We start from the raw sequence: 9,098 nt of genomic DNA, 5'->3' as shown, positions 1-9,098 counted from the left end.
CTTGGGTTGTTATCTGATGTTACTGATTTTCTAACTGGAGGACTCCCTTTAGTATTTCTTGTGATTTTGGTTTGGTTTTTACAAATTCCCTAAACTTCTGTTTATCTGGAAATGCCCTAATTTCGCCATCATATTTGAGAGACAATTTTGCTGGGTATATAATTCTTGGCTGGCAGTTTTTTTTTCCTTCAAGGATTTATATATGTCATCCCCTTGCCTTCTTGCCTGCATGGTTTCTGCTGAGTAGTCTGAGCTTATTCTTATTGACTCTACTTTGTAGATGACTTTTCATTTATCCCTAGCCACTTTTAAAACTCTCTATCTTTGGTTTTGGCAAGTTTGATTATAATATGTCTTGATGACTTTCTTTTGGGATCTGCCTTGTGTGCGGTTTGATGAGCATCTTGGATAGATATGTTGTCATCTTTCAGAGAAGTTTTCTGCCAGCAAATCTTCAACAATTCTCTCTGTATTTTCTGTAGTCCCTCCTGTTCTGGTACTCCAATCACTCGTAGGTTATTCCTCTTGATAGAATCCCACATAATTCTTAGGGTTTCTTCATTTTTTAAAAATCCTTTTATCTGATTTTTCCTCAAATAAGTTGGTGTCAAATGCTTTATCTTCAGTCTCACTAATTCTGACTTCCATTGCCTCAGTTCTGCCCCTATGACTTTCTATTGAGTTGTCTAATTCTGAAATTTTATTATTAATCTTCTGGATTTTTGACTGCTGTCTCTCTATGGATTCTTGCAGCCTGTTAAATTTGTCATTATGCTCTTCTCTAATCTTATTAATTTCCTCTATTGCCTGTTCTGCGTTTTGCTTAATTTCCTTTCTAATTTCTTGAAGAGTTCTGTATATTAATCTTCTGTATTCTGCCTTCGGTAATTCCAAGAAATTTTCCTCCTCTGGAAAATTTCTAGATTCTTTATTTTGGGAGCTTGTTGAAACCATCATGAATTGCCTCTTTATGTGATTTGATACTGACTGTTGTCTCTGAGCCATCAATAAGTTATTATATTTATTTATTTTATGTTTGCTTACCATGTCCTAGCTTCTTGTTTTGTTTTGATATGCCCAGATGGGCTGCTCATATGAGCTAGTTTGATTATTGGCACCTTTGAAGTTCTAATGTCTTGTCACCAGGTGGTTAGATCTGTTACTAGTTATGTGAGCTCAGGAGTCCACCCACTCCTCCTGTATGGATTCAGCTCAGGTGCCCAGGTAGATAGCCACCAAGTGTGTGGTGTAGACTCTCACTTACACTCCTAGACAGGCATGAGTGATTGGTATAGGCACAGGCATCAGGCTGCAACAGCGGGATATGCTCTGAGCAAGGCAGGGGGCTGATGGCCACCCCCGAGTGTCCAGGAGGGAAGCATTTCCCTGTTCTCTAGAGTGCATAGGTGGGAGGGGTTTTGCAACTGGACTATGAGCACCCAATGTTGTTGGCTGTAAGGACTGGGGGAAACCTCTTATTCATGGGTCCCTATTGCAGGTGGCTAGGTGGTGTGGGTGGAGCCACCAGTCCTCAGGCCCCTGATGTGGGTAGGTGAAGACCCTGCTTAATGGGCAGAGCAGTGTCAAATGACAAGAACCTGCCACTTCACAGCTGAAACAGTTGAAGTTAGAGTTCCGGTATATACGCTGTTGTAATGCGGTAATGAGGACCTACGCTGTTGAGATGGGCCCACACAAGTCTATGAAAGGGAAAGGCACTCAAGTTCTGTGGATCCCTTATGTCTGTGCCTAGGCAAAGGAGCTATGCCTACCCTGGGTTCCTGGCTTACGGGAGCTGGCAGTTTATTTTTTCCCATTTGTTAATTCGTTCACTCTCCAAGGCAGGGAGAATGGCTCTGGGCGTGTGATGGATCCTACTTCCAGCCCAGGGGACTCGGCAATTGCTGAACCTGGTCTGGGACCCAATGCAGAGCAGGGAGCGGGGAGGTAAATGGGAGAAAGGTTTTTCCCTAAGGGGGTTGTTTTCGATCCGCACAGTAAGCCATAAGCAAGTACTTATCTTCCGCCGATGAGGACTGCTTCTCACTGGTTCTGGGTGACTGTGTAGACTCTCTGGCACTGGGTCTCTCCCGGTGTGGAAAATGTGCCTCCCGAGCACTGCTGCTTGCCTGCCTCTCCACTCGTGTATGAGCTGCTCAGGCCTGAAGGGCTCAGGCTCTTGCTGGGTCTGATCTGGCTACTCCTTCCTGCTTCCAAACTGTTTCTCCCTCCCCCGGCCACTCAGTCTGGTTCCTCAACTCTGCCTTTGATGTTCTGGACTCCCAGATTGCCATATATAATCGAATAACTTTTTTTTTCGGGTCTTTGTTGTAAGAGGGTCCACTGGAAGCATCTGACTACTCTGCCATCTTGGCTCTGCCTCTCAAGTTTTTAATTTTGATGTAATCCCGTTGATCTGTATTTTGTTGCTTGTACTGGCCTTTTCTTATTTCTTGGCCTTTGCTCTGCTGGTGAGAATTTGTAGCCATATGTCCTCCCTTATATGAATTTGGTGTTCAAACTTACATCACTTATATAGTTTAGGAAGCCCTAGTGGCTCAGTGGTTAAGAGCTCGGCTGCTAACCAAAAGGTCTGCCATTTGAATCCATCAACTGCTCCATGGAAAGCATATGGGCTAGTTCTACTCTGTCCTATAGGGTTGCTATGAGTTGGAATCAGCTCAGTGGCAAAGAGTTTTTTTTAACATAGTTTATAAAGCTCTTAGGTTGGAAATTTAGTTAAAGATGTTTAAGATTGCTCACACATAAAAATGCAGATGCTCTCTGGAAAAACACAATGAATACAGGCCCCCCAGCATTCCCCAAGATTAAGACAAGTAAAACATGAACTCACAATCTAAAATTATAGAACATACATGGAAACAAATAACCATGGGCAAGAGTCAGCAGAGAAAACAAACAGCAGAGATATGAACCCTTAAGGACTTCAGATACTGAAATTGTAAGATACAAAAAATAAAATAAATACAATTAAAATGTTTAAAGAAATAAAAGATGGACTTAATCATGAGAAAATATTTTAAAAAATGAGGAAAACTTGAAAAATAACCAAATTAGGCCCTCTGGAAATAGAAAATGTAATCTTTAAATTAAGAACTCACTGAATGGATTAAAAAGCATATTCAACCTAGCTGAACTCAAAGGTAGATCTGAAAAATTATCCAGAAAACAGCAGAGAGAAACAAAGAGATGGAAAATATGAAGGAGTGATTAAGAGGCATTTAAGTATTTCCAAAGGTGTATTTGTTATCTAGTGCTGCGTAACAAATTATCAAAAAAAATTAGTGGTTTAAAACAACAGTAGTCATTTATTTTTCTCAGTGTTTCTGTGGACAAGGAATTCAGGAGCATCTCGGTTGGGCAGTGTGGCTCATGGAGTCATATGACGGTGCAGTTGGATGTTGGGTAGGACTGCAGTCACCTGAATGATGGCTTGACTGGGGCTGAGGGTCTACTCTCATGTGGGGAAATTAGTTCTGGTCATTCCTGGGGATACACAACTCCTTTCTGCACAGACCTCTCCACAGGGCTACTTGAGTGTCCTCAGGGTGATGGTGGCCAGCTTCTTCCAGAGTGATGCAAGAAGGCAAGGTAGAAGCTACAATGCCTTTTGTGACCAACCTCAAAAGTCACACACCGCCTCTCCCACCATACTCTATGACCATCGATGGTCAGCTCAGATTCAGTGTGGGAGAGACTGCCGTCTTAGAGACTGGTTACCACAGAAGGAGAGGATGGAGAAAATGGAAGCGGGACAGTGATTGAAGAGATAACAGTTGAGAGTTTTCTAAAGCGGATGAAAGACATGCATCCTCAGATTCAGGAATTTCAGTAAAGCTGAGCTAGATCATTAAAAGTAAGTCACACCAAGGCATATTATAACAAATTAGTACTAAGACCAAAGAGACGATCCTATAAACAGCCAGAAAGGAAAGACAGATTCTCTATCAAAGAGCAAACTATGCTGACAACAAACTCTCCAATAGCGACAATGAAAGCCAAAAACAAGTATGAAAATATCTCCAAATTGTTCAGAAAATGACAGTCAACTTTACTTGTACATCAAATGTCATTTAAATAAGAGTGGATAAGGACATTTTCAGACAAACAGACCTGAGAGAGTATCCCCACAAGACCCTAGCTAAAATAACTTATAAAAAATACAATTTAGGAGGAAAGAAAATGATCCCAGAAGGGAAGATGAGATACCAGAAGGACTAGTGTGCACATAAATTGTTTAGACTCACTCACATGTTTACCAAACATTGACTAGGGAAGTGCTCTCAGGAGGTCGATGAGGGAGGGGGAAGCAGCAAAGAAAAGAGAAGAGATCAAGCAAGGGTGTACTGTCAGCAAAATCCATAGAGGGTGGATTCTGCCTGCTTCTGCAAGGGAACACTAGAACAAAGTTATACTTCAGAGCTATCCGACCCTTAGCAAGGGAGCTGGACCTTTATACTTCCCCACCCCTCAGGCACTGGTTCCGAATGGTGTTGATGTGGGGGACAGTGTCATGAATTGAATTATGTCCCCCCAAAAATGTTTATCAACTTGGCTAGGTCGTGATTCCCAGTGTTGTATGATTGTCTACCATTTTATCATCTGATGTGATTTCCCTATGTCTTGTAAATTCTATGACTATGATGTAATCAGATGGATTAGTGGCAGTTACATTGATGAGATCTACAAGATTAAATAGTGTCTTAAGCCAATCTCTTTTGAGATATAAAAGAGAGAAGCAAGAAGAGAGACATGGGGACCTCATACTACCAAGAAAGCAGTGCCGGGAGCAGAGAGTGTTCTTTGGACCTGAGGTTCCTGTGCTGAGATGCTCCCAGACCAAGGGAAGACTGATGACAAAGACCTTTCTCCAGAGCCAGCAGAGAAAGCCTTCACTTGGAGCTGACACCCTGAATTTGGACTTGTAGCATACCAGACTATGAGAGAATAAATTCCTCTTTGTTAAAGACATCCACAGGTGGCATTTCAGTTATAGCAGCACTAGATGACTAATACAGACGGGGAAGGAGGGAAGCTCACCGTCCCGTGCATTTTGGTTTTTCCAGCCTATAGGCAAAATGGATTTTACTATCCCCAGGGCAGCTCTTAAATGAATGAATGAATTAACCGGAGGGGCTGCTGGTGGAAACAAAAGCCCACCAAAGCCAGAGGGTGTGTAAGAAATGCTAAAAATAAAAAATCTACCTGAACATCAACATTGTTCACTATGACTGTATAAAACAATATCTAATTTAAGGATCTAATCAATAGAACTAAAACATAAAGCAAGGAAGATGAGAGGGGATGGTAAGAGTTAAAGTATTTTAAGTTCCTCTTATTGTCTAAGAGAAATCTAGAGAAACTGATTAATTTTAGACTTAGGTGTGCATATGAAAGCTCAAAGGGTAATGGTTAAAATCCAATAGAAAAAAAGTGGATAACCCTGAAAACAGCAGAGGGAAAAAAATAGAATGAAGAGAATCTCAATCCATAAAAAGGCAGGAAAGGGTTGCAGGGGGCATAGACAAATCAGGATAAATAGAAAGTACAAAATAAGATGATTGGAGCAATTTTGAATATATCAATAATCACAATAAATGTAAAAGGACTAAACTCACCAGTTAAGTGATACTGACAGACTGGAAAAATGTATAAAACCCAGGCATGTACTGTTTACAAAAAAATTCTGCATAAAGAAAGAGAATTAAGTTAGGGTCACGAAGAACTAGATCCTTTAGAAATGAAGTCTTGGATCACCCTACTAGCTGAGGTTGTGGCAGAGGTTAAGGGGAGCATGGAATTTGTGGTAGAAGAAGGAAGCTAAGAGCATTGACTTGGGCCTGGGGCCAGTTTCTGAAGCAGGACAGAAGTGGCTCTGCTCCATTAATTCCTAATAGTTTCTTTCCTCTCCTTTCCCTTTTCACTCTACCTTACACTAAGAGTACTGGTAGCAGCTAAAATTTTACATTTCAGATGGGAGCATGACATGTAGTCTTGTTGACACCTCCCATGATGATGTGGTAGTTGATGGGACTTTGTGCAGCCTCCATGTTGGAGACATGAACTTTTCACCCTGATGGAGGGCAGGAGTGGATGGATGTTCAGGGGTGAAAGGGGTTGACTGTGTTGGGTGTCTTTTTTCTAGTCCCTCCATATCCATGTTCCACATTTTCCCCACTCTGCCCTTTTTGGACTTGGATATGCTACCTGAAAGGGGCACCCTGCCCTCTGCCTTCTGGTTGGGCTCAGCCAATGAGCAGAGGTCCAAGGAAAGACAAGGGGAGAGGAAGGCAGGGTATACATTTTCCTGATGCCCTCCCCCAAGGCTGCCTCAGGCTGGTTGTACAAATGGGCTCCTTCAAGGTGGCTTCTTTATGTAGGATCTGGAGGCACCACCCCTTCTTTGAGGCGTGGGATGGTAACCTCTGGTTACTGCACTATCCTGTTATCCCTGGGATCCCCCTTCGTGTATTTGCAAATACTCTTTCCTGGAATTATCTTGATGTGAGTGAGCCTCCTGTTTCCTCTTGGGGCCCCGACTGATCCACAAGGACACCAGCCTCCCTGCATGTTCTGGGCTGGACACACTCAACTCTGAGTTCCCTGAGTCAGGGGCGCTCTCTGTCGTACCAACTGCTATAGCCTCAGTCTCAAGCAGAGAGCCCAGCTCATGGCAGACCTCCATAGATATTTTTTGAATAAGCGAAGGAATGATTTCACTATTTGAATGAGGTCCCACGGGCTCTGGGTGTGTCAGAGACTCTGAGCCCCTGACACAGGCCCTGGGAACATGAAAGACTGGTAGCTCTGTTACCTAGTGCTGCTGTGACAGACATCACAGTCGGTGGCTATGAAGAACAGGAATTTATTTCCTCACAGTTCTAGAGGCTGGAAGTCCAAACCAGAGTCTTGGCTGTGTCAATTCCTTCCTTGCTGGTGGTCCCGGGCATTCCTTGGTTTGTAGACGATCCTCACGTGGCAAGAACACCTCACGGTCACCAGTGGTGGGAGCTGGTGTATAAATCCCAGGGGGAGGGGTAACTCTGGGCCACTGGGCCTCCCGGTGCCCTGTGGGGGAGCTGGCTTCACCCCCCCCCAGCTTCCGCTTCCTCCTTGTGCCACCCCAGCCCTGCCGAAATCCTCTCCACCCACTAAACAAAGGACTCCCTCTCCCATCCCTGTCTCAGGATCTTTTCTGGTGGACCTGAACCTTCACAGAAACTTACAAACTTTGGGATTTGTTAAAGCTGGGTCGTTGTCCCTAAGCCTGTGCTATCCGATATGGTGCCACCAGCCACATGTAGCCACTTCAACGCACTCTAATTAATGTAAAATTAAAAATTCAGGTCCTCAGTCACACCGTCACAGTTTACGTGCTCCAAAGTCCCCTGTGGCCAGCGGCTGCCAAATTGTGCGGCGTAAACGTAAAGCAGATTCATCATCCTGAAAGTTCTATTGGACAGCGCTGCTCTGTACTTCTTGTTATGTTTGAGAGAATTTATACTTCAAAAAAAAAGCTTTTAAAGACCCCCCTGCAATAAACAATAAAAACAAGTGTGGAGCCCCAGAGTGGGGCAGGTGAGGGGCAGAGCGTCTGGGTAGGTGTGGGGGGCACCAGTCTGGGCTCAGCCCTAAGCCTGGAAGGTGGCCCCCCAGAGCTGGGCAGGTGTGGACACATGGATGAGGCTGTCCTGGGTGGGGCCTGGACGTGCACTGCTCTGAGCTCCCTGTTTTCTTGGAGCAGTGTCCTTGTCTGACGTGCTGGAGGCACAGTTGAATTTTGGCAGTCGTTTGCGCAGCTCCGAGCCCCCAGGGCAGCCTGGGGAGGCTGGACACTGGAAGGATGTCCCTACGTCCCCCAGGTGTCAAGCCCTCCTCCTCCTTACCTGAGCGCACCGGTTCTGGGGAGGAGGGGCACCCTGCTTCCCTGCCTCCCTCCCATGGAGGAGCCAGTCCAAGCGTTCCTGCCGACCAGCTGGGTGAGCGGAACAGCCCTGAGGCCCTGTGTCCTCGAATTCTTCATGAGTGAAGTAAGTAAACCTCTGGCCTCCCCCAGGGCCTGGACACTCACCTCCTTATTTATGTATTTTTGAAATGTCACCATCACTATTGAAGAGCTTGCCATGTTCTTAAACATTTTACAGATTTCAGTTCCTTTAATCCTTCTAATTATGCCCATGTTGTTGTTGTCAGCTGCTGTGGGGTTGGCCCCCAACTCATGGCGACCCCACGCACAACGGAATGAAATGCTGACCAGTCCATGGCCATCCCCATGATCTGCTGCAGATCGGACCATTGGGATCCATGAGGTTTTCATTGGCTGATTTTCAGAAAGGGATTGCCAGGCCTTTCTTCCTAGTCTTTCCATCTGGAAGCTCTGCTGAAACCTGTTTAGCATCATAGCGACATGCAAGCCTCCACTGGAAGGCGAGTAGTGGCTGCACATGAGGTGCATTGACCAGGAATTGAACCCGGCTCTCCCACATGGAAGGGGAGAATTCTACCACTGAGCCACACTGCCTCATACTGTCCCAGGAGGCAAGTGCTTTACGCTTTCCATTTGACAAGTGAGGAAACTGAGGCACAGAGGTTAAGTGACCTGCCCAGGGCCACACAGGCTGTGGGGGAGCTTGGCTCCAGCGCCCACTTGCCTCACTGTGCAATTCTGTCTTAATTTTTTAAACGTTGAAATGGATCGAGACCCCTGGGCTCCTGTGTTGCCAACGCTGGGCCTTCTGTACTTCGCTGGCGGCAGCGTCTTCGCGCAAAGGAAAGAGCGTGTACCCCGTCTCTGTTCCTGCAGTGGGGCCCGGCGTGGGGCCCCGGAGTGCAGCGTGACTTCATCCCTGTCCACGCCCTGGCCTCCCATTTCAAGTGACCTCGCCATTCTATCATTTGTCAGAGGTTTTATTGACTCCCTGAGAAAATCACAAACTGCCGAAATGTGAGGTGGGACAGGCTTTGTGCCCATCCAGCGCGGCTCTGTTGCTGCATGCTTTCAAGCTTTCCTCCCTGTGCTCGTGAACTACGCAGCCCTCCCCCTGCATGGATGTTTCTGGAATGTTTAAGCACATTCT

The sequence above is a fragment of the Trichechus manatus genome, unplaced genomic scaffold (assembly GCF_000243295.1).
Source record: "Trichechus manatus latirostris isolate Lorelei unplaced genomic scaffold, TriManLat1.0 scaffold00214, whole genome shotgun sequence".
Taxonomy (NCBI): Eukaryota; Metazoa; Chordata; class Mammalia; order Sirenia; family Trichechidae; genus Trichechus; species Trichechus manatus.
The sequence above is the reverse complement of the archived record's forward strand: the minus strand, read 5'-3'. Positions refer to the sequence as shown.